Source organism: Ursus americanus, chromosome 4, assembly GCF_024610735.1.
Source record: "Ursus americanus isolate L20-20 chromosome 4, mUrsAme1.1.p, whole genome shotgun sequence".
In the NCBI taxonomy this organism is placed as follows: Eukaryota; Metazoa; Chordata; class Mammalia; order Carnivora; family Ursidae; genus Ursus; species Ursus americanus.
Window position 1 is genome coordinate 48975599 of NC_142130.1, and position 26919 is coordinate 49002517.

Sequence of the window (26919 nt, forward strand, 5' to 3'; positions counted from 1 at the left end):
TAGTCTTTGTTGTGTTAAGCCATAACACCTAGCATATCCTGATTAAATATAGGTAGATAGAAATTATTTCAATTTTCTCTCTCTCTCTATTATTATTATTCTTCCTATTTCCTGTGGGGAGAAAAAAGGAAGTCTAAAGGAAACACCTAATTGTTATAAAAGGAGCTCAGTTTTCTACTTTACAAAGAAATAATCACAAAAAAATTAACTTTATGAAAACATATAAGCTGGTTTACTTTATGTTCTTCTCCCTCCACGTAAATTATTGTTCTCCATAAGGCACACTTTTCTATTAGTAAATATAGGCTTACAGTCCTTTATCTGCTATAAACAATCTAGAGTTCTATTAGACAATGTCCACTTGATATGGGTTTTTTTTCAACCAGCAGGAGAAATCCTGGAGGACTTAAAAAACAAGGAGTCTCCTGCATGCTACAAAATGCCTATAGGGAAATTGGCAAGCTAGGGTTACAGCCCTTCCCCATGTTTGAAAGGAGAGGTGACCTGGCTCATAGTTCAAAAATCTTTTGTGTGCTGTACAACCTCTCTGTTTGAGCTTCTTGTCTCTTTTTGTTCTGTACCTAAGAAGTCTGAGAAGATTAAATCCCTAAGGAAATCTGAAAAAAAATCCAGTGTGGCATATTTAGAAAGACTCTAGCCTATCCAAAACCTACTAATGATAAAAATTTGTGAAATTCTTGGAAATAGAAAGATAGAACAGGATAAGGTGGAAGAATTTAGGAGACAGGAAACTCAGAATTAGTGATATGTGACCAGCATGTGACATTGCATTTGGACCATTTCACCAGAATGGCAGTTTGGTCAGTGTGCACAGATTTCACCAATGTCAGGTAAACACTTTTTTTTTTTTCCCCATTAGCTACCACTTTACTGCAACTAGAATAAGGTGAGAAATTGAGTCCTTAGCCCACTCACTCTTATCTAATCGATTCAGTAAAAAAGTAAGCAGGGTGTGCATAATTCTCAAGAGTTACATACTGGAGATTTACTTTCATGTTATATCTTTAGGAAGAGTGTGGACATTTTCTTTTAAAATGTGAGCTAATCTGAAAAATTTCCACCACATGACTTTATGTGTGTAGACCAATCCAGTGAAGACTATGTCCTCCAGACCAATGCCTAAAGGTCCAGGAACTCACAATAGTCTTGGGCATAAGCCCCAACCTTCTTAAACCTCCCAGAACCTTCCATGACCCTGGGCCCCCTGACAATATCTGTATTCTTTTTCAGTTCTGGATCATATCAGTGAGAGGGGTCATCTCATAGAAAAAATCAGCTAAACCCTTCTATCTCTAACTGTGGCAGAGAAGCCTGCCTAATTGGCAAAATGTGGTAGAATACAGGTATGCATGACAGAGAGCTCTTTACAGCAATAAAGCAACAGATCTGAGTGTGTGTGTGTGTGTGTGCACGCACATGTGTCTGCTCTGTAATCCTGAGTTGTGATTTATCCCTGAGATTGTTCATGCTCCTAAGAACACAGTGCAGGAATGAAGGATGCCTAAATTAAGATATACAAAAACAAAACACGATGAACGTAATTACTTTTAATGATGGAAAAACTTTTTAATGTCCATATCATTTTTCACACAGCTGGGGCACTTGGTATTCTGAGGGGAAATGATGCTGAAAGTGTAGATATTCAAGGGAACAAATAAAATCATACTGGTGTGGCACGGGGAGGGGGTGCAGAGGTAGGAATCATCAGGATTGTTGCTGTTTTCTCTGACTGTTCTTCACATTATCTCCATGTATTGCTTTCAGAAACTCCTTGTCCTGTTTTGCTACAGCAAATTTGGAAAGACCTAGACAGGAAAAAGCCTTGGAGATTCTTAAAAGAGAAGCTTTCACAAAAGTGGCCTCTGGGGTTGAACCCAGTAATCCTGCCACACATTCCATCTTTCTATCAAGAATACATTCCTTTATTCATTGGAGCCTGTAGTAAGCTTGGCTGGCAAATGTGGGGCAGATCTGAGCAGATTCTAAGGGAGGACAGTGGTGCCTCCTCCATTGTTCCTATTTGTATGAGGAGACGAATGTATAAGGAAGTCACTTTTTCTTTACCCCCTTCCCTCAACAGTGAAAAAGCTTTGATAATGTGGAACCCTGCCCAATTCCTCTAGCACTGTGGCTGTCCTTACCCCCACAACCCCATTTTTTCCAGGTCCTGTGAATATATCCTTTTTTAAAATCAAGACTTCCTGATTTTGCAGGAAACCTCTATGCAATTCTTAGTATGGGATGGTGGCAGCTTGCTCTCACTACTTGTTGGAATAACTTGTCACCGCCTCCCCAATTGTAGTGCCAGGAGTCATGGATGGGAAGCAAATCTCCTCCCCATTTCATGAGGTATCTTGACACACCTGTTTTAAACTGTAGGTTGGACTCAACTTTATGGTTACTGGAGCCTAGAGTCCTGGTGCCTAGTAAATGAGTTGACTTAGGTCTAGAGACTCCAGTTGCCCTTTATTTCTCCTGATCAAGCCAGATGACCTCAGTCCAGGCTATAGAAACTTCCCATGCTTGATTTTCTCTCAAAATGGCCATATATTGGGAGAATGGGTAAAATAAAGGGGATTAAGAGCTCCCTTATTTTGATGAGCACTAAGAAATGTGTAGAATTGTGGAATAATTATAGTGTACACCTGAAACTGAGGCAACATTGTATGTTAATTATACTTCCATAATTTTAAAAAAAAGGTCATCGATCTGATAGGCTGCGAGTTAGACAATAAAAGTATCTTAGCAGTGTCAGACCTTACCACAATCCTTAGAAGTTGTGTGTCTACTTTTTTTTTTAAATCCTAGAGTGTTGCTGCTAGTTTCTTATCTACAAAAGAAGCTCAGAACACTTATCAGGTGCTAGAAACATATATATGAAATGAATTATTGATGGACTTTCAAGTTGATGCTCCTGGGTTCCTAGTAAATGATGAGTATCTGTGGACCATAGATTAGGGGTGCAGCGCAAGGCTGAGGAATAGACATACAAAAACTCAATCCATGATCTTGCCATTAGGAGTACAAGATCCCAGCTAACAAGATAATATCTTGACAAGAAAACTTCTACTTTTTGCTGGTACTGCAGTCAAATGCACCCAAAGTGTTCTCATCCCTGAGATCCTATGAGACTCCGTCAACAAAACCTCCTAAGGTTCCCAAACTCTAGTTTGAGTAAAACCCCTGCCATGAAGTCATATGTTCACGGAAACTAGTATAATCACAGGAGGTCAAAGTGTTCTATTTTGCAGCTGAATTCCAAAATGAGCTGGATAATTTTATGACCAGCAATAAAACTAGTAGCTATGAGAGCTAAAATAAAAAAGCTAATCAGATCTCATGTTTCAGGACATAAACTTGTCACCATGAACATTAACAAGATTCCCCCCCTTAAATGGCAATGCAATATGTTATAGAGGATTTTCACTTTTTAGTCATCTATGCCATATGTTTGTTCCTGAGAAAATTCAATTCAGCATGCATTTATTAGGTACCTACTGTGAACAAACACCACCCTAGGCAAGATTTCCATAGGGCTGAGAGACTTGCAAAATAGAATTAGGCATAATCTAGTTGCAGAGGGAGATGTGTGCAACCGGAGCCTACTTCAGCGGCTCCAGGCCGTCAGGAGTCCTGGGATTCCCAGGAGTTCACATTGCAAAAGGCACCTCGTATTCTTTGGGGCAACTGTAAAGGGGATATTATGACCAGGAGTCAGTTCTCTTCAAATATTAACATCCTTACCCAAGTCTGAGATGAAGGGTATCCATCTAACCCTAGAAAGGGTTCCCTGTGATGACAACTCTCAATGTCAGGGACTATTAAGGGACAAGATTAGAGAGCAGAAGAATATTAGAAAAAAACAAATTTGCTATAGCCTGACATGATTTTCTTATCTAAGGAGTTTTACATTTAAAAAAAACATATCTCTCTTCAGGAGATTTTTAAAAAATTCAGAATTTCTTGACGGCAAGTCCATCTCTTGGAAAGTTCTGTCATATTTGGAAAACGATTTTCTTTCTCCTATGGCAAAAGAGCCATTATTCTAAATGGGAGGCTATCCACAATGCCATAGAGTGGAAAGGAAAAGTGATGCCAGGAAGCTTAGGGCACTTGGCAGGAGAGGAGAAATGAAGCATAAGCAAGGTCAAATTCTAGATGCCAAGGGGAACCCTGATAGTGAGGAACGCCATTGCAAATGTCTGGTATCTAATTACCTCTGCTACTCGCAGGGAGACAGGAAATTGTGGGCAATTCTATTTTCACAGTGGCAGTAAAGCAGTTAACAGGGAAGACATTGTCTAGACTTGAATAGGAAGTAGGAATTCTAAAAGGGTAGGGCAGAGCCTTCCACAAGGCTAGAATAGTCTAAGCTTCAGGTATAAGCAAAGAACTGCCATTTGAAACAGAATAAAATAGACACTATATGATCGAGGGGCAAAGAATGGGCAGTGGAATTTCAGAAAAAGAAGCAACTAATTATGAATGAAGGGACTACTGAAAGCTTGTAGAGATGATGATATTTTAACAGACATTTAAAGATAAGTAGGATTTCAAATGATGGAAGAGGCATTAGGGTGTGAGGCATTCCAGTATAAGGAGATAGCACGAACAAAAGAAAATAGATTAACTGTTCCTATTTTTCAGCAAAGGACTAATACTACGGTGAAACTGTACTGTCGTGCTCTTTGTTGGAGAAGATGAGACTGGAAACTTAATCTCAGGTGTGTAATTTCTTCAGGAGATAACAGGGAATCTATAAACAGAGGATAGCCATGGGCTAGAGTATTGTTGAGGACATAAAGCTGTAAGCCCGCATTGTGGGGGTTGACACTGAGCATCAAGAGACATGAAACAGATTATTCCCTCTTTCTTTGCTTAATTAGAGAAGGGATTTACCACTAAGTTCTGGTTTAGACATTCACCTATTCCAGGAAGCCTTCATGATCTTCAAGTCTGGATTAGGACTAACCTGTAAATGTTGACTTATTTGTCAGTATCTGCCTCAACCTATTAACTCCATTAAAACAGATACCATGTCTGCCTTATTATTCATTTACCATTTTCTTTCTTGTGCCTGGCCCTTCATAGATACTTAATTCACATTTATTGGATAAGCAAATGGAAAAAAAAAATATGTGACTACTTTGAATAAATCAGTTGGAACACAAGGGCATCAAAATACTGACAGTAGGAATGAAAATCATGGGAAATATGTAGAAAATACAATCCAGATGATTGGAGACACGTGAGATGTAGAATGGGAGCTATGGATTGAAAGTGTCTCCAGTGTGTCCAGCCCAGGTGTCGGGTAGGAGGGTGATGCTGTCCTCCAATGATGTAGTCAGAGTTCTAGTTCCTTTCACATAGAATCTCTTCCTTGTACAAAACTTTCATTTGAGGTGTTTGGAAATCTCTTATTAATTTTAGAAATGTGTTCATGGTCCTCCCCTATATGTACCCTGAAGGTTGATTCCTGGGATGGGAAGATGTAAGATCTTGGTGCCAACTAAATATGTTCTGATTCTCCTCTTGGGAGTGATTCCTTATCATGCCATGATTCTGATGGAAAGAGAAGCCAGAAGTTGAGATGTTTAGTGGCGCTTTAGGCATCTGCCGCCCAGAAAGAAAAAAAAAAATTATTTTTCTGGCTTACCCATCTCGATATTCAAAGGTGAAAATTTTTATTGGATAATTTCCTAGAATAAAATGGTTCAAGCCTATGAAAGTCTGTAACATTAGCACTGTAGTGAGAGAATAATCTGCAGAGATTCTCATTGTATAACACACAAGAGTGGCAACGTTGTACCCAGTTCCATAGAGTTAGTTATGGTGCCTGGGCTGGAAGTGAAATCTTCCATAGAAAGGTAACTGCTTTGAAGCAGATCATTTAAATGGATTATTACATAATGTAATATGTTTCAATAGTTATATTGTAATCAAAATTCATTGTTTTAAGAAAGAAGAAAAATAAAATTCAAAGTCTTCTTTGAAAAAGAAAGTTAATTTTCATTGAAAAAACATCTGCTTAATTTGGTAGCCAAATATCAGAATGAAAAAAAGAAAATTCTCAAAGCTGTGATTCAAAACCTGAAATAATTAAATTCTTAATTTAGAATGGAATTATTATAACTGGTCATATTTTTCTGCACATTAATCTAAAGAATTTTGTATTTGGATTATTTAGCCATTGAATATGCACCTGCTTCTCAGATTGGCAAGGCAACAATTTACTGTGAAGAATCAGTTGTTTTGAATGGCTAATTGGTTACAGGTGCAATGAATCAGCCATCTGCCTTGGAGACTGACTCAACGAAGGGAAGGAAAATCCTTCTCTGTCACTTTGGGAGCACATCAGTGAGCTCTGATTCTAACTTGGAATTTGTGGATCCTATGTGGGATGAGGTGAATGGGAGGAAAAGAAAGCAAGTTTAGTGGTTAAGCAGAAGAATATTATAGAGTCATATGTGAGACTAGTTTATTAACTTTTTAATCAATAATTGAATTATCTTTTGAAATAAGCATCCAACCATCTCAAAATATAGTGTTTGAAATACATCCAGAAGAGAGAATATGAGCCCATAGATGGATTTACACCAGTGCATTTGATGTGATCTTGGTTTTGGTTTTTACTTTCTGGCTGTTCTCTCTTGGTTCAAATCTAACTTTTGAAATATTCTCAGAGTTTATGATATTAATCTATTAATGTGTCGCAATACTTGAAATCTTTTATTTAATCAGGTGACTTTCTGATTGCTCAGATAAGGTGAGATGTACCATTTCTAAATGGGCAACAATAACAACAACAAAGGATAGTCACAATCTTCTGACTCCGAGAAGACAAAACATAGCTCTTAAGAACTAGGACATGCCATCTGCACTGGGTGACTAAGTGGAAATACTATTAGGTAATTTGGTCTGACTGTACCTCTTTGCCTACAGGTAGATACTTTTTCTTCCCCTTAAGTAACTGAAATCATATTTTACATGTTGTTTAGTTTACTATGTCAAACTTTTAATAACCTTAAATAACTGAGTTTCAGTTGGCTTAACATGTTTCCTCAATTAGCTGTTCAGGATTCACAGAGTCCTGTAGTCTGTTCTGATTAGGGATTTTTCTAAAAGCCCCTCTTTTGCTCACCCACATTTATCTTGGGGAATTGATAAAATGGAAATCAGTTTTTCCTCACAAAATGATGTGGAACCTTTCTGGGTGCATGTACCCAGAAACACAACTTCCCTTCCAGTTGCTCTTAAAATATATCCTAATGTTTGATTGACTTGGTTAAACAGATTAATAGTTTTGCCATCTTTAATTATTTACAGCAAAACACAATCATTTGTGCTTATGTGTTTGCCCTTTTAAAACAGTATGACCTTTTGCCATCACTGAGAAGAGCAGTCAAAGTAGCCACGCAGGGAGGACTCTTCTACACATTAATATGTGAGAATGAATGGGAATTTCAGGCATGAATTATTGTGTTCCAAAAGTGTCTCATTTCTTTTATAAAATATTTCATAATACAAACTGAATATTTGGGGGAGAATATTATTTTCAAGATTCCAGTTAAGGATTCAGGATTAGGTTGTTTTAAAAAATATTTCCCATTGAAGAAGTTGGAAATTGAGTAAATGGGGTACAATATTATTCCAGTTTTCTTTGCCTTGTCAAAATGTCATAAAATGAGAATTTTTTTCAATAAAATGCCATTTTAATTTCCTTTATTTTTAAAATTTTTTAACAAGATTTTATTTATCTGAGAGAGAGAGTGTGCACACGTGCGTGAATAGGGAAAGGGGCAGAAGGAGTGGAACAAGCAGACAGCAGACTCTGCATTGAGTGGGTTATCAATGCCAGGACCCTGGGATCATGAGCTGAGCCAAAGACAGACACTTTTTTTTAATAATAATATTTTTTTATTATATTATGTTAGTCACCATACAGTACATCCCCAGTTTTTGATGTAAAGTTCGATGATTCATTACTTGCGTATAACACCCAGTGCACCATGCTATACGTGCCCTCCTTAATACCCATCACCAGCCTATCCCAATCCCCCACTCCCCTCCCCTCTGAAGCCCTCAGTTTGTTTCCCAGAGTCCATAGTCTCTCGTGGTTCATTCCCTCTTCTGTTTACCCCCCTCTTCATTCTTCCCTTCCTTCTCCTACCGATCTCCCTGCTATTTCTTATGTTCCATAAATGAGTGAAACCATATGATAATTGTCTTTCTCTGCTTGACTTATTTCACTTAGCATAATCTCCTCCAGTCCCATCCATGTTGCTACAAATGTTGAGTAATCGTTCTTTCTGATGGCTGAGTAATATTCCATTGTATATATGGACCACATCTTCTTAATCCATTCATCTATTGAAGGGCATCTCGGCTCCTTCCACAATTTAGCTATTGTGGACAATGCTGCTATGAACATTGGGGTGCATATGGCCCTTCTCTTCACTACGTCTGTATCTTTGGAGTAAATGCCCACTAGTGCAATTGCTGGATCACAGGGTAGCTCAATTTTTAACTTTTTAAGGGGCCTCCACACTGTTTTCCAAAGTGGCTGTACCAACTTGCATTCCCACCAACAATGTAGGAGGGATCCCCTTTCTCCACATCCTCTCCAACATTTGTTGTTTCTTGCCTTGTCAATTTTTGCCATTCTAACCGGCGTAAGGTGGTATCTCAGTGTGGTTTTTGATTTGAATTTCCCTGATGGCTAATGATTTTGAACATTTTTTCATGTGCAAAGACAGACACTTAGCGGAGTGAACTGCCCAGGCGCCCCTTAATTTCTTTTATTCATATAGGAAAAAAATTTTCTGAATTTTACACTCTCTTTGAATATATGTACAATTTTATTGTGATGAAATCTTGGTACAACAATGAAATATTTCTGATAGAAGTTCACCCCTTTCAAATACTATCCAAAAAGCAACATTCCATCTGATCAAAAAATGTAGTCCAGGAGTTTCTTAAGATCATTATAAACAGACATGGTTTATGTAAATCTACAGATTGCTCTATAAATAATTTGTCATTAATTAGCACTATAGAAGTAATGCTTTCTCACTTTCATATACGTATTTTCTTATCTATCTCATTAAATGAAAAAGTTACCAAATAGTTATCAAATGCTATCAAATCACATTCTTTTTCACTTGTTTCTGAATGCATACAAACGCTCATGTTGATTTTCTCCGCTAACAAGGTGATATACCTTATGTATCTCCACTCTATTCCCTCCATTCATTCCCTTTTAGTGCTGTCCTTCTCCTTTGAAAAGCAGTGCCAAAGAAAATCCTTGTGTCACAGGAAGCTGCATTTACAGAGGTTATTAATGATAGAATTGAGAATTACATATCTTATCTAAAATAGCTGTGCTATCATCAGTGTTGGAGGTCATTTTAGAAACCCTCTTCCAAACTACTAATTGTTCAAACATATTATAGCCACAGGACTCTTTCAAATGCAAATGTAAGAGGCAGTAGAAAAACACACTACTCTCCCAGTTGATGCGAGGATGAAGTGCTCAGATCCATTTTTTTGTTACGTTCTTTGTTCTGTCTGCAATCCTTAATGTTGTGAGTAAAAGACTCCTTTTTGAACGACTGTTTTTTTCCTGCCAGGAAACTAAGGCATAGAGAAATCATATGGTTTATCCAAAGGCAACCAGTTGTTAAGAAAACCAGAAGGAAAAGTAAGTTCTCTTGAATTCTAATCTAGTTTTTCTTTAAGATATGAATTTTAATATTTGAATTATCCATATCGTTTCTTTTTATTGGTTAAAATGCCCGAGATCCCTTACCCCTTCATTTGACCTCACCCGTGTATATGAAGATACTGTGCCGACCCCTTCGTAGACCCCCCTTCTCTGAGCTCATGATAACCTTAAATCCCAGTACCTGGGACTTCAATCTCTTAGACAGTTGATTATGCCAAATGCTTAGCATGGGGCCAATAGATGGCTCCGGGCTATCGATGATTTCATTAAGTCTTTCCCAATCTATTTATTTACACAATTTCAACTGGAAAAAATGCACTGAAATGAAACATCTCATTTCCAGTATTGGCCTGAGGCAAAAAGAGACAATGATACATATCCCCAATTTAGACTAGATGAAACTAGCTACATTTCAAATAGAGAATTCACATTGTGAGTTTGAAACCAAGCTAACCTGAAAGGAGACATTTTCTCCCTGTGTATCTGTGCACAGCTTCAACTGATGGCACTTTGAACTGTGCATCTGAACCAAGGACTACATTTTTCTGAAGAAATGTTAAAACTGGCAAATTAACTCAAGCATTGCCTTAGAGTTTCCTCCTCTGTTTCTTCTAGGGGTGGTCTCCGTGGCATTCACTGGCGGCAAACATATGAAAAAGTGTTTTATTCAATTATCTTGATTGCCGAATGGATCATTTTTTTGTGCTTTTGCTCTTAAGCACAGCAGGAAAAGAAAACAGTCAAGCAAGCTTTCACTTTGATCAAAGTGAAAAAAAAAAATTAGGACAGAGAAGCAATTGGTTCCAGTTAAAAAAACAGTTAAGGAAAATTTTCAATATGGAAAGATAGCTTTTGTTTTGTAATGAGGATATTGCCAATTAGTCACAAACGAACTTGAGCGCATTTTCTTGATAATCATGAAGGATGATGGCCAAATGGATCAGCCACACATATTTTTTAGTTTGTCCCACTGCAGTGTGTCTTTTCTCTACCTGCAGCATTCCAAGTAGTTACAAATTAAGTTGTTGATAACAGGTCAACATTGTAAAGGAAAGTTTCACAAGATATGTAATTAGATTATGTAATTGAGTTTTAGCTAATGTATGTTTCTACAGAAGTTCCGGGGCTGAGCTTACATTTTGGCTTAGCCTTATCTTCTGCTAAGGTGTGTTCTTTCCCCCTTGCTTCTCTCTTCAGCATCCTGATTAGATCTCCAAATTTCCAAATCAGCTTCCATTATTCAAGACTCACTGTAAATTTCAAATACCGGATTGATTTCTTAGTTTACATGTTCTCCATGTCTGCTCATCGTTTTATATAAGAAAAGCCATTTCTTATTTATTATGTACAGTGATATTAATATTTCTTTACTATGCAGTATTCTTGTAGTCGACAGCATACTCTTTTATAACACCTCATTGGAAATATTTATACTCTGAAACATTATCTTTTGAATTGTTAAATGTAAATCACTTACACTGCAATACTTTATGGGAGAAGCATATGCTGAATTTTAATGGGGTTTTAGTCTGCAACCCAAAACTGTGAAGGCACACGTATAAAATCATGAGATGGCTAATGAAATGTTCCATCAAATGTAAGCTGGCTATATAAGAGTCTATCTATCTTATCTACTTATCTATCAATTTATCTAAAATATATATACAATGAAAAAGTATATATAAAATAACAATGAAAAGATTACATTTAATTATCAAGTAATAATGTTATCCAACCCCCAAATGGTATTCATGTAGATGGTGCAGAGATCATTGAAGTTTTGAAAACAATTATTCTGGTTACTAGACAACTTCAGTAAGCATCAAAATTAGAATCAACTGGACCTGGACCTTAAGACTCCAACTCTCCAGGAATGGATAATGACCTGCATTTTAAAGGAGCTGTTCCAGTGACTCTGACACTGACATTGATCTAGAGAGATTTTCTACAGGAAAAGGTAAAGTGTTATGCTATGCTTGTTTGTCCCTAGACACTTCCCTGGTTTTCTGCTTTAAAAACCATATCTGGGGGTGCCTATGTGGCTCAGTCGGTTAAGGTTCCAACTCTTGATTTCCTCTCAGGTCATGTCCTCAGGGTCATGGGATCGAGCCCTGCACCACGTTCCGTGCTTGGTGTGGAGTCTGCTTCTCTTTCTCTCTCCCTCTCCCTCTGCCCTTTCCCCCGCCCTAAAATAAACAAATAAATCTCAAAAAAATCATATTAGGTTGTGGATTTTTGGTATAAGCCTTTAAGTTTTGGAGGAAGATAGCTTAATTGACTTTATGTATTTCTGCTTGCTTATTTCTTATGATAGACCATTAACAATGTTGGTAGCATTTCCTCTGGAAGGACCATCTGGTGCTCCTCAGGAGATAGGACTGAAAGGTAAACAGTTTGAAACCAGGATGTATATTTGTTAAAGTGTATAAGATATTAGTATAATACTAGCCTCTGAGATGACTCATGATATTTTGATACCTTGAATTTAGACTACAAATTAAAGTGCTATATTTCATTATACTTTTCTATTATCTCTCTACTTTATACTTTTCCTTAATTTTGTGAAATATAATTTATTTAATAGAATTATAAAATAAGAATTCATTTAAATAATGAGTATCTTGCTTATACTTGCATTTTGATATTAGATAGGAACTTGCCTAAAATATAAAAAAAGTAAAAGTCTAGGAAATTAACCAAACAAATGTTGAGAATTTCTTCTGATTTTAAAAGTAGATATATATAGTGGTGCCCGGGTGGCTCAGTTGGTTAAGGGACCGACTCTTGATTTCAGCTGAGGTCATGATCTCAGGGTCATGAAATCAAGCCCAAAGTCAGGCTCTGTGCTCAGCGCAGAGTCTGCTTAAGATTCTCTCTTTTCCCTTTCTGTGCCCCTCTCCCTGCTTGCACTCTCTAAATAAATAAATGAATAAATAAAATCTTTTTAAAAAGTGGATATACATATCCATTTTGTTTCCCTGTGCATAAAACAGATTCCTATCTCAAAGGGATGCTGTGAGCAATACATTTTTAATATGAATAAAGATTCTAGAATAGTACTTGACATAGTTGCATTAAATAAGTTATCAGTATTCAGTTCATCCTCCAAAGTAGAACTTTACAATTACCTCTGGAAAATTATATAGCAAAGAAAATGGTTGGGTTGGCAGAAGGTAAACTTCGCATCTCACCCAAACCCAGAAAAGTCTAGAAAGTTAAGACTGCCTGGCTGCCTAGCTGTTCTGATGATTGGTCAAGGAGAAGGCTGGCATTAGGAAAAGTCTGCTTTCCCCAAGGTATTTAAGGGCAAAGCCTGCATAAATCCTGCTCACTGTGTGGTCTTAAAGGAACTTAGTCAAAAAAAGGTCACTTGGTGGAAAGTTGGTTCAAAAGATTTTGGAGTAAATGCTCAAAACCAGGGTGGTGAGAGAATATTTACAAAAGACAAGCTGAAGGAGACGTTATCAGAATTTAGGAAGCCAGACCTTATCCCAGGGTGGGGGTTAGGGGTGGGGTGGGGATGGGGACTAAGTTTGAACGTTTTTTTCAAGCCTGAAGTTCAGATATAAATACCTGCTGTGCTCTAGGAAGACCAAAGTCAAAGTCTATTTTTGCTGGTAAAATATCATCTCTTCTTCCTCTTACAATTCCTTCCTTTTTCCTGCTTCTTTTTTCACCCCTGGGAAGCTAGCAGCAGCTTATTTAAAGGAGTAGAGTAGTAGAGATAGACAGGGGAGCAGAGAAGTCAGCCATACCCTCTTGTGCCACTGAAGCCTTTTGAAGGCTCACCTGCGTCAGAACTGGGATTTTATTCTTCATATACAGAATGAAAGTCTAGTGACTAAAATGTTATGTTTTTACAATGACAGCCATTAGAGAACTTTTTCACTACTTCCTTTTGCAGCAAAACTCAGAAGGGCTGTCAGTTTCTGCCAGCTCATTCTTCTTCGAATCCCACACCAGCCAGACTTTCACCCACATTATTCCACACAAACTGCTCTCATCAAGGTCATAGATGACTTCCAAACATTGACAAATCCAGTAGTCTCGTCTCCGTTCTCATCTTATTTGATCCAAAGCCAGCATACAGTACACCACCCTTCTCCTTTGTACACTTTCTTCATTTGCTTTCCAGAATACAGTCTCTTTGGGTTTTCTTCCTCCAACACTAGCTATTTCTTCATAGTCTCTGTAGCTTTCCCAGATTAGCTCTAAATTCTGAAGTGCTCTGGGATTTGATCCTTGCACTTACCTTCCCAACTATACTCACTTCTTAAGAGAGTTTATCTAATCCCAAGGCTTTAAATATAATTTATAACTGCAATTGATTCCTATACTATCCTAGACCACTCATCTGAACCCCACATATACTTTACTGTATATTCAGCTTATTCACTTAGGTGTTCATTGGCTTCTCACAGCCAGACTTCACTCTTGATCTCAGTCCGCCCACCGGACCTGTTTCTAGCTTCATCTTCTTCCATCTCCATATACAGCAATGACAATCCTCCAGGTGCTCAGGTCAGGAAACCCTGAAGTCATTCTGGATTTGTTCTTCTGACTTCCTGCATCCAATTCATTAGAGTTGTCTCTACCTGCAAATGATATCAGGAATCTGACTGCTGCCCAGTACACCCATCATTGACACGTTCAGCTAAGTTGCCATCATTTCTCACCTGTATTCATTGAAAAGCCTCTTAATGACAGTCTCCTTGTTTCAATTCTTACCCGCTACTGTCCATTTTTCAACATAGTAGCTGAAGGTGATCCTGTTAAAAAAAAGTCAGATCGTGTCATCCCTCTACTCAGAACTGTCCAACTACTTCCCTTTTCTTTCAGAGAAAAGTCCAAACTTCTCAACATGACATGCAAGACCCTACAAGATCTGGCTCTGATGCCTCTTCAATGTCATTTTCCTCTACTCTGTCAGTTACAGGCTCCCTAACTTCCTGTGTTCCAAGAACACACAGAACTCGCTCCTCCCATAGAGATTTGCATTTGCAGTTCCCTCTGGAATGCTATTTGCTAACACACGTATTTGCCTGGCTTGCTCATTCCTTCAGGTCTCTTTCAGAGGTACCTTCTCAGACAGCGCACATAAAATCAACCCACATTCAAATCCATCTTTATTCCTACTTCTCTAGATCACTTGTGACCACCATATTATAAAGCTTTAAAAAAATTGTTTATGCTTCATGTTTTGTTTCTTGCTGTATCACCTACACCTGGCAAATGAGAGCTGCTCAAGAGATATTTAAATACATGAGTGAATGAGAATGATTGGAACAATCATGGGACCTGTCAGAGAGCTCATGGAGAGGAAGGACACATTTCCCAGAGCTGGTTTGAAAGGGCAGTAAGTGAGGAGTGAGGGGAAAATAAAGCTGTTAATTGCTGCATCTTTTAAATAACACTTTTAACTTAATGAATATATATCTATGTAAAATAACTATAATGAGAACATTGCATTTTTATTAATTTGATGTTTCAAATTCATTTATTCACTTTCACTGTTAAATAAAATAAATATTACCTTTATTTGTACTAATATTTGTACCTTTGTGCTTTAGGTACTTTAAATGTACTAACCCAACCTTACATGTTTTTGGCTATTATTAATTTTTATTAGATTTCATTGTAATTATTTGTTGACATATTTACTCCTTTCTTAGTCTATATGGTCTTCAAAGACTGTTATGTTTTAGATTTTTGCTTTTTATTTTAAATAACCTTGGCACCTAACTGAGCACTTGACACACAGCAGGAACTAAAATAATGCTGTGAGATTTATTTTTAATAAGTATTTGACTGTGTTATCTCTTTTAACATAAATAGTATACACTATAGGATTCTCAGAACATGTTAGCCAGGGATTTTCTATCCAAGCAAGTTGCTCTTCAGACGTAAAGGCTACAAATGCAGAATTTTTATGCAAGAACACTGGGAATATTGTTTTCCTAAGCCCTCCTTGAAAAAATACTAGTGCTCCACAAATCAAGGATATTTTAGCAAAAGAACTGGCAGTAAGCATTGAATATATTTAATTACAAATGTAAGCCAAAAAAAAGTGATGATAAGGATAAAAAAATGGAACATAAATTTTAAATGCTCTCTGGCATAGAAATGGTATAAAGAATAATAAAAATTGGAAGTGGGAGCAACCCCTGGAAGTAGAATAAACCCCGTGATTCCTCACCTGTGAGGACGAGGGTCAAAGAATATCATTTAAGCTACTATTCAGGCAGTGAAATTTTAGCACACTTAAGTGAAAGAAGTAACCATTCAGTAAGAAAAATAATTGTTAGTAATACGTAAGAGATAACAGATAGATATGATCTAAAAGAGGAAGGTCTTGTATTAATGGTGTTGTATTAAAATGTAAGTGTAAGGTTAACTACTAAAACAAATATACAAGTCTTCTAAAATTTCAGAACTACAAAAAGAGGTAAAGAAAACATACAGACAAACCACACACACACACGTAATTTATACATGTTTATATATGTATTCACACGTACATAAATTATACAATGTTCATATATTAGGCATTATATGTTGTTTTGCATATTATAAGGTCAAATCCGAAATACTGCCATATATCTTTTTTTAATAAATATAAACGGGCTTAACTATTAAAAACAAAAGATTTTTAGTGTGAGTTATAATACTTTGCTATAGAAAAGTGATACATCTAAAACAAACGAATTCAGAATGGTTAAATATAAAAATAGGGATTGGGTAAGTCAGGGAAATGCAAACTAGAGAAAATCACAGGTAGCACTCTTGCTCCCAGACAATGTAGAATCTAGGCCCAAAGTATTGTAATGCAAAGGTACAAGATCCAATAATCTAACTAGATCCAAGATCTAATACTTAGGAATATATATGTACAAACACTGTTGCAGTGTATTTCGTGTAGCAAAAATTACACGTGATATGGAAGGGGGAGGAAAAAGACTAACTTTACAGTGTAGAAACCCAACAGGCCTGGCCACAGCCATGTGGGAAAGCTTGCCATCATCAGTGATAGGTCATGTTGATAGCATGTATCCTTGGTATGATGTGATGAATATAGCAGCTTCCCTCTGTGGTTTTCTTCCCCAAGACCCACAACTTCAGTCTAATCATTAGAAACATTTTAGACAAACTCAAAATGAAGGAAATCCTTCAAAATACTAGTACTCTTCAGAACAGTCAAGGTCATCAAAAACAAGAAAAGTAAGAGAAATTGTCACAGCCAACAGGAGCCCAATGAGACATGACAACTAAGTATAATGTGGTCTCCTGGACGGGATCCTAAAACAGAAAAGGATATTAGGTAAAAACTAAGGCAATCTTAACAACATATGGACTTTAGTTAGTCATAATATCCCATCATTGGCTCATTAACTGTAACAAATGTACTAATAGAAGACGTTAATAATAGGGACATATGGGAACACTCTATTATCGTCACAATTTTTTCAGAAACCGAAAACTGTTCTAAAAATAAAGTCTAATTAAATCCTTTAAAAAAAAAACAAAGTAAGTTTAGTGTATATTGCTAACTTTTGTAGAACACGTAGAACTATATATTTTCCTATCAGTTTGTGTTTACGTAAAGAAAGGCTGGGAATTTATAACAGAAACTAATAAAAGAGGTTACCTACAGGGGAAGATGGTAAAAGGAAACAGGATAGATATTCCCTGAGGCAGGAACAAGGCTTCTTAAAAATGTACCTTTTTATATAGTTTTTTTTTTTAACATGTGAATGTCTTAATTTTAGGAATGCACACAAAACAGTAGCAATTGACACAGAAATTTCTTATTAAAATGGCCCAAATTTCAATCCCCTGTGTTAGAGTCATGTAAGTTCAGAATATATTGATTCCCAAAGTACGTATGTTTTTAATTGTTTCAATTCTGTTAACATGTCTGGGCAGCAACCTGGCCCAGACAGAGTAATGAGTAATTAAGCATATAATAGTGCACTCTATTATAACTCTCGTCTTAAAATTTTGCAGATGTGAAAGTAAAATACTTTCACATCTGCTATCTCATTTATTTGACTTTTTGAATAAATAAAATAGAAGTAAATTTGAATAAATAAAAAAGAAGTAAATTTGAATAAATAAAAAAGAAGTAAAGAGTAGATTTCCTTCCCTCCTTCCTTCCTTCCTTCCTTCTTTTTTCTTTTCACTTCTCTTCCTCTTCTCTCCTTTCCTTTCTTTTTTAAAGAAATCTGAGTCTTAGAAAAATAAAAGGCTTCAGTCATAATGTGGAAGTGGCAGAAGAAAGAGGAGATAAGAGAATCAAATTTTTTTCTAGCTCCTAATTCAGTGTTTTCCACTATATTTGGGGGTCTCAGTGAAAGTACAAACCTTCAGTAACATCTTCATGGTCATAAATTCTGCAGTGCTTTGTTCTCTTGAGAGAGAAGATTGCAGTGTAGTTACCTGCGGTCTAGAAATAAATTGAGTAGCATCCATGCATTCTGTGAGCAGTCAACAATGAGAGAGTAACAGTTTTTAGATAGAATTGGCTAGATTTGAACCAACAACATGCACATGAGTAGATTGATAATGTACACCAACCATAAGAACTACCAGACACCTAATAATAAAGTCTGAATATTTCCTCTGCTGATTTTCTTCAATCTTGAAGGACTTCCAGATGAACTTTTAAATAAACCATTATGGGTGCATTTCCATTGCTAACTTCCCTAGGTTGTGTGTGACTGAAAATCATCATTTCAAGGACAGGCAATCACAGAATCATATAATGCAGATTCTTATACTCCAGACTTGCTCCTTTTCTTGGATATATTAAACGATCACTATTACCTTTATATTTTCAAGATATGTGTTAAAACCACTTGATGTTTTTTTCTCCCCTTTAGATATTTGGTAAGCCATTCCTATTCCTTGGTCTAACCACCAGGGAAATAAAAAGTCATTCAAGTTCATCTTTCTGATATTTAAATTAATGCCATCCTTAATCAGAATCGGCTACTATTACAGAAACTCAACAAGAACAAAATACTATCAACAATGTGACAAGAACAATACACTCTCAAGAACTCAGCCACAAATTGATTTGCTGGGTACATGGATAAATAAAAGTTCTACCCCCTGAAAGCTTCCAATCTTTTAGAAGAAAAATGAAGCAGACATTATATAAATAAACATGCATATGTAATTGCAAATATTGGCAAGTGACATGAAGAAAAACAGGCTGATTAGGATAAAGTTAATATTTGGGATGGAATTGGAGGTAAATTCTGGTAAATAATTAAACATAAGCCGGACTATGCAGGACAGGAGACAAAGATCAAGGCAAGCTTCAGAATTTACCAGAGACATAACATGGAAAAATTTCCACATAGTTAAGGAACCAAACAAACATGAACGTTTTTCCTATGGTAGAAATTCAGTGAGTGAAAAGAAACACATTTTTTTCCCTAAAAATAACTAGCACTTCCACGTGCAATCTGAAATGTATTTCTGTTAGTAGTCATCAGGACCTTATGGAGTTAGATTATATTCTAGTGCAATAAAAAAACCACTAAGTAGTTCTAAGAAGGGTTGTGCAATAATTGAATTTATATTTATGAAACACCCGCTCTGGCTGCTCTGTGGGGAATCACTGCAGAGGACTGTTTGAATACCAGGTAAATGACTATTGCAATATTAGTCCATATGAGAGACTAGGATAGAGTATTAGATGAGTATTTTCCTGCAGTAATGTTGTACAATGACAACCTCAAAAATTACAAGCATTTATTTTTATCACTCATGGGTCTGCAGGTAGACTGAGGACTCAGTGTCTTACCTTAAGTATTGGAAACAGATCTGTTTCACGTATCTACTCTTTTTCCTGGGACCACCAGCTTCCCCAGGAATCTTCTTTTCAAGGCAGATGGGCAGAAGTGCAAAAGTCTAATCCAAATTACATAAGTATGTTAAAGCCCCTGTTAGATGGGGCATACATTATATATGCCTGCATTCCTTTAGCTAAAGAAAATCACATGACCAAGCAAAACATTGGAGAGGGAGATGTAGTCTAGCTACTCTAGTGGGAAGTACAAAATCATGTCGCAAAGAAAGTATATGTACAATTCTGTAACAAACGATGCAGAATATAATCAAAGAGGTTATTATAATAGATTGGATGTATGATATATTTTGGAGGTGGTGTCTAATTAGATATGAGCGATGAGAGAGGGAGTTATAAATGATGATTCCCACATTTTTGGTATTAGCAACTGTGTAGATGCAAGTGCCAATTACTGGAGACTGGAGTAAAAGGAAGTTGGGATGAAAAGAAGACCAATATTGCAGTTTGGGGTATGTGCAAGCATTAGACAAGTGATACAGAGGTAGGTAACTGAATATTCATATTTGGAGTCAAAGTGTGGTTAGGGCTAGAGTCATTGGCCTACTGGTATGTTTGTCTTTCTTTCTTCCTTCCCTTCCCTTCCTTCCTTCCTTCCTTCTTTTTCCTCTTTCTTTTTTTTTTTCCTTCTCACTCTTTTTCTTTCTTTCCTTTTTTGGTTGCTTCTTTTACAACAAGAAGTAAACTGTAGAAGCAACAGTGGGGAAAACCACGGACCCCACCCTGTATGGTACGAGGCATGAGGCATGTGGGAGAATAAATTCCTATAATGAAGAGAGACTTTAGGGAAGGAAGTGTGCTCAAGAACCAGGCAGGGGAGTTCTAGAGAGTCAAGGGAAGGATTTAGGAAGACAGGGATTTGGGTTCGATACAAAGATGTATGGAACAATATGGAAATGAAATTTTAATAAACAAATTGTAGAGATTCGTTTTTGACTAACAAACAGAGCGGTAAGATATTATTTCCAACTTTTAAAATAGATATCATAAAAATGTATAACACTTCAAGATACTTATAAAAGAATAGAATAATCACCATTTTCATTTTCTTAGTACCTTGTATCTTATTCAAATGCATATTTCCCTCTTCCATTAGATTACTATAATAAGCCAAATGATAAAAAATTTATAAGGGGAAATTTAATATTCTTTTCCTATCATTCTCAAATCCTACCCTTTATGTTAAGTAATGCTAACAGTTTTTGTATTTTTCTATACATTTTTATGCGTATATGAATGTATATTTGAGCATTTTTTTTTCTGTTGATTTTTCTTCTCATACAAACTTGCTTTACTCACTTGACAATGTATCTTGGAATATCACCCCAATTCAATAATGTAGCTCTATCTTCTTGTTTGTAATAGCTATATAATGCTACATTATTTGTACAATATTAATTCAATGTTTCTCTTAATGATAAACATATATATGTTTCAAGAGTTAATATTCTCATCTGTTATTATTTTTAATTTTAGTTTTGTTGGCTACTACAAACAATGTTTTAAAAAAATTCTTTGTATATAGTTCCTTATATACAGAAGCTTTTATATTTGCAGATAGATTTCCAAAACTAAGATTACTGCTCCAAGAAAGGTGAAGATTTTTAAAAAAAAAAAATTTAGTACACCCTATGTTCATTTGTTTTGTTACTTAAATTCCACATATGAGTGAAATTATGTGGTATTTGTCTTTGTCTCATTTTGCTTAGCATAATAGTCACTAGCTCCATCCACATAGTTGCAAATGGCAGGATTTAAAAAACAAAAAACAAAACAAAAAACAGAGGAAAATCAAGAAACAGACTCAGTTAAGAGAACAAACTGATGGTTACCAGAGAGGAGGTGGGTGGGTGGATGGGTTAAATAGGTGGTCGGGATTAAGGAGTGTGCTTAGGTGTTGAGCACTGGGTGTTGTATGGAAGTGATGAATCACTAAATTCTGCACCTGAAACTAATATGATACTGTATGTTAACTAACTTGAATTTAAATAAAAACGTGGAAGAAAAAATAAATAAAATAAAAATTTTGGGTACATGTTGCTGGTTTACGTAGTCTGAAAGTTTATAGCAATTCACATTTCCACCAAAAAATATATGATTACCCATTTATCTGTATTATTTCCAGCATTGGGTGTGATTGTTTTTATTTTTAGTCTGATTTCCTCTTTTTTTAAAACTAATTTTTGATGACTGTGTTATTAATTTATTATATAAATATTTCCTGTGTCTTAGTGTACTAGGATATGGTGGTAGGCAAGATAGAAATAACATCAGGGGGCGCCTGGGTGGCACAGTGGTTAAGCGTCTGCCTTCGGCTCAGGGCGTGATCCCGGTGTTATGGGATCGAGCCCCACATCAGGCTCCTCTGCTGTGAGCCTGCTTCTTCCTCTCCCACTCCCCCTGCTTGTGTTCCCTCTCTCTCTTGCTGTCTCTATCTCTGTCAAATAAATAAATAAAATCTTTAAAAAAAAAAAGAAATAACATCAGCCTTCCTAGAGTGCAGTAGACCAGGAATTAGTTTGTTATTAATTAACAAATTTATTTATTGTCACAGAGATTGTCAGGAGAAAAATACACGGCTATAGCAATATTGTCTGCCATGGTTTTCTAGAGGATATAACAACTAAGCCTAAACCTAACGGATGAGTAGGAAGCAGCCAGGTGAAGGAGAAGGGAGATGGGAAGACCCTTCCGAGCAGAGGAGGTAAACCAAGTGCAAGGTTCCAGAGCTAGAGAACCTGAGGGAGAGCCCTGTAGTGTACAATAGTTGGCCTCTTAAACCAAGTTTAAGCAATGAGCAATAACAGTAAGAAAACACTGGAAAGATTCATGCAGGACAGTGACATTACAAGATTTGTACTTTAGAAGAATTGGTTTGTATTGTGCAAAATCGATTGGCTAAAAGTGGATGCAAAAGAAGCAGTTGAAGTTAGGGATGCCAGACCCCCAGAATCAGGCAGTAGGAGCGGTGATGGAAAGAAGGGATTGAAGTTGGTAAAGTGGATAAGGGCTTTATGTTTAACTGCATGAACCAAGTGAAGTAGAGAGGAGGGATTAAAAGGTATTTCCCAGATTTCTCATATCAACAATTCAGTGAATGGCAGTTCTGTTAACTAAAAAAGAATATTTTTTAGCTCATAACGTGGAGCCAAATTTCTAGGCAGGAATGGGTTTAATTTCAAACACTGTGAGTTTGAGTGCCTGCCAAATGCCCTAGTAGAGCTGTTTATTTGACAGCTGGGTAGATATGTCTGGAATTTATGGATATGAGTTAGAGATAAAAGTTTTCCTTCCTTTGGTTCCTTTGTTGATAAATTCCCAAGGTGGGTCAAATGGCCTTTAACATTCTTACGGTTCTCAGCATTCATTACTATAATTTTTACAAAAAAAAAAAATTCTTATTTACATTCCTACTAGTAATCTATGACTACCCCATTTTATCTCATAATTACTACCACCAAATAATGCCATTAATACAGTTTATCTCTGAATAGGTGACTGAACACAAATTTGTTTTAATTTTCACTTCTTCAGTTTATATGGTAAACAATGTACAAGATATGTTTAATTAATTTTATTTCCTCTTGGGTGAATTGACTATTCTTGTCCTTTGTCTGGACACCGCTTGTGCTATCACCTATCCGTTTGAGCTCATTCACTAGGTAATCACTTGTTGCGTACTTATCATCATGCATTACACTGTTACGTAACAGTTTGGAGCTCAGAGTAAAAATGTATGAGACACAAATCTGCCTTCTGATCCAGAGAGACAAGAACTATAACATTAAAATAATCTGTGCTTAGTGCCATGAAAGAGATGTGTTTCTAGGTGTTATCTTGAGGGACACCTGACCCAGACTGGGCAGGGAATGGGACAGAGAAGGAAGCAACACCGGAGCTGAAAAGCAGTGGTAACTAAGCCAGGAAAGGGTGTGTTATGGGGAATGTTGGGGGTGTGTTGAGATTGGGGTGAGTCGGGTAGAGGTAATATGTTGCAAAATGGCAGAGAATGTATAGAGAACATTGCTCAGGTACAAAAATTATTTCAGTAAATGTATGGCATTGAGAAGCAGAGAAAGCAAAAATAATACTAGAAAGATGAGCAGAGGTCAGATTACAAGGTTATATGTGTGGTAAATCTGTATTTCCTCGATATTTTACCTGATCTATCTAGCTCAGAAACCATTCTATTATATACAGAAACCACACGTAATGCCCCCTGATCCGAATGAGTAATGGAAATCATAGAATGGAATTTGGTACAAGGTATTCCATTTTCTGCTCATTTTGACCCATGTGAATGGAAACATCAATGAAGTAAGGATTTTGTTGTTCATGTATAGATAATAACAACAACAAAAATTGAAGCTGGATTATATTCTATTCCATATATGTCCTGAACTTTCTTCTTTCAAGTCTCAAGGCCATCCCCCTAGTATAAGTATTCAGTGAGTTTTGAATGTTTCAAGGTTAACTGCCTACAAAGTTTATAGTCTTACAGATTTCCATGGGCTAATACAAACTGGGAATTGTGGGGTTAATGTCGTAGAGTGTTAAAGACTATTCATGCAATCAGAATTTATAGAAATGAAAAATACGGAATTTGAAATAAACAGCAAATAACTTATAGTTTCTGAATCCCTTATTTCCAGATATTCCTTCATCTTCTTTTGGGAAGTAATAAGCACACAAATTTTAGTTTGCAATTATCCACAAGACGGTTTGTTTGTAGGATGCCAGATAGGCTGCCAGTGAACGAAAAACCGAAAGCCGAAAAGCTAAACCAAAAACAGACAAACAGACAAACAAACCATCAAACTCTGCACTCTGGCCCACACAGAAGGATTAGTCATTATTTCTTATTTAGTACATTTGTTTAGATTATGCTTGATTTTGTTCAGAATCTTCAATAACAGCAAAGTCATCAATTCTCACTGGAACATATAGTTTATAAAGCTAAATAAGGCAACAAAATAGCTAACATTTTTTTTAAATTTTTTATTAAGTTATGTTAGTCACCATACAGTACATCCTTAGTTTTTGATGTAGTGTTCCATGGTTCGTTGTTTGCGTATAACACCAGTGCTCCATGCAATATGTGCCCTCCTTTTTTTTTCATTTAACATTGTATTTATTTATTTATTTATTTTTAATGTTTTTTTATTATATTATGTTAGTCACCATACAGTACATCCCCGGTTTCCGATGTAAAGTTCGATGATTCATTAGTTTCGTATAACACCCAGTGCACCATGCAATACGTGCCCTCCTTACTACCCATCACTGGCCTATCCCATTCCCCCACCCCCGTCCCCTCTGAGGCCCTCAGTTTGTTTCTCATAAAATAGCTAACATTTTAACAGAAAACTATGTTTTAGGAACTTTGATGGCATTGTATCATCTTAAATTTGTAACATAAAGCCAGGTACTTTAAACAGAAAAGTGTATATTTACATACTGCAAGTCATATTTTTTTTGTGGGAATATGTTTAGTAACATTTGTTTAGTTGGTAATCTCTGTCATCATATGTATTCAAATAGAAATGAATTTGCCATCAAATTCTGATTAATTTTTTGTCATGCAGTCTTCATATATGATCTCTTTAAAAGTCTTTGCAGAAGCTAATTTTTACTTCAGCCACCTCAACTGGTGGATATCCAATCCCATCCAAACTCTTAGTTTAAAGCATATACATGAATAAGACTTCCCTTCACTGTAAAAATAGAGTCTAAAAACTTACAAAATATAATTACTTAATCCAAACAAGGTAGCCTAAATAAAAAAATATAAAAAAACACTGTGAACACCATTTATACTTATGCCTAAAAGTAACCCGTGTTACATCAGATGTGGAAAGACAGGAGCTTGAAGCCAATGGCATATGCCAATAAATGCTGCAATATTATGCTTACAGGTGAGTTGTAACCTTAAGCTATTTTAAATCTACTATAACCATTCCAGTTTAATGAATCAATAGAACTCTCACTAGAATTGATGAATTGATAAATACTAGTATTGATGAATATTAGAATTCAACTCACGTATGTGTTTTCTAAGTGTCCTTGAACAAGTATTCTGAGTTCCTTTTATGTGTTAAGTACTCTTCTAGGTGCTGAAGATACAGAGGCAAACATGATTGACAAAAACCTTGCCATCAAGGAGACTATATTTTATTAAGGGAATAGGACCATAAGCAAATAAAGGAAAGAATAAATAAATAAGCTTATTTCAAACTGGGATAAGCACCTTTTAGTAAATAAAGTACTGTAATGAGATAGAATTTTATACAGAATGACTTTCATAAGAAGTTAACATTTACAATGAGTCTTGAAGATAAGCAAAAGCCAACAATGCCTATTGTGGAAAGGTCAAGTAGATGAATGAATGTATGAGTATGGTGCTGAGGGGAACAAAACAGAGATATAAATTTTAGAGTCAGAGTATATAGTGCTATTTAAATCCATGGAAATATTATTATCCAGGAAGAAAATAGACAAGAAAACGGTTCAAAACCAATCCTTGGACACTACAGTATTTTGTGTAAGGGTATTTTATGTGATAAAAAGCCAAAGGGTCACAGAGAAAAGTTGGAAGGATAGAAAGTCTCAAAGCCTAAAGAGGGAGAACTTCATCAACTGTGTTGCCTGTGACAGAAATTTGAATAAGAACAGATATGTTTCCATTGAATTAGAGAATAAGGAAGTATTTAGTAATCATTAAGGTAATGTCAGGGAAGGAGGAAGAAAGCCATCAGGGTAGTTTGAGGAGTAAATGGTAGCGATAGAAAGATTTACTACTTAGTGTATAGAAAATATTTTCCAAAAAGGGCTTTGATACACAGATGAGCATGTTGGAATGATAGCTGAAGGATATAAGTTTAAGAAAAAGTACACAGGTGGTGCAGAAGAGAGAGGAGATGAAGTCCTTAAGCAAATGAGAGGCTATGGGATCTAGTGTCAAAGTGGAGAAGTTAATATTATATAGGATCAGGGACAACTCTTAATTAAAATATAGGGGGAAAGCATATGAATACAGAAAAAGATTGTATGTTTGGTGGTAGAAAAATGAGGTACTATTTATCTAATTGCTTTTCCTCAATGAATAAAAATTGAGATACTAGGCTGAAAAAGAAAAAAAAATTGGAGATTTGATATGAGTTGTTATCTTTTTAAAATTTTTTAAAAATATTTTTTATTTATTTGAGAGAGAGAGAGAGAGAGAGCACAAGCAAGGGGAGTAGCAGAGAGAGAGGGAGAAGTAGGCTCCCCACTGAGCAGGGAGCCTGACATGGGACTCATT

At 36.2% G+C, this 26919-nt stretch overlaps 1 long non-coding RNA gene across 1 annotated transcript in view; it reads left to right on the forward strand.

Moving 5' to 3' along the window:
- The window catches only part of LOC123784091 (uncharacterized), a 784838-nt gene that overhangs the window by 749125 nt on the left and 8794 nt on the right, over positions 1–26919 (forward strand). The window contains exons 13-15 of the long non-coding RNA XR_015724218.1: positions 4669–4745; positions 9651–9721; positions 11503–11702. This is a non-coding gene — a long non-coding RNA (uncharacterized LOC123784091). The remainder of the gene's footprint in view (positions 1–4668; positions 4746–9650; positions 9722–11502; positions 11703–26919) is intronic.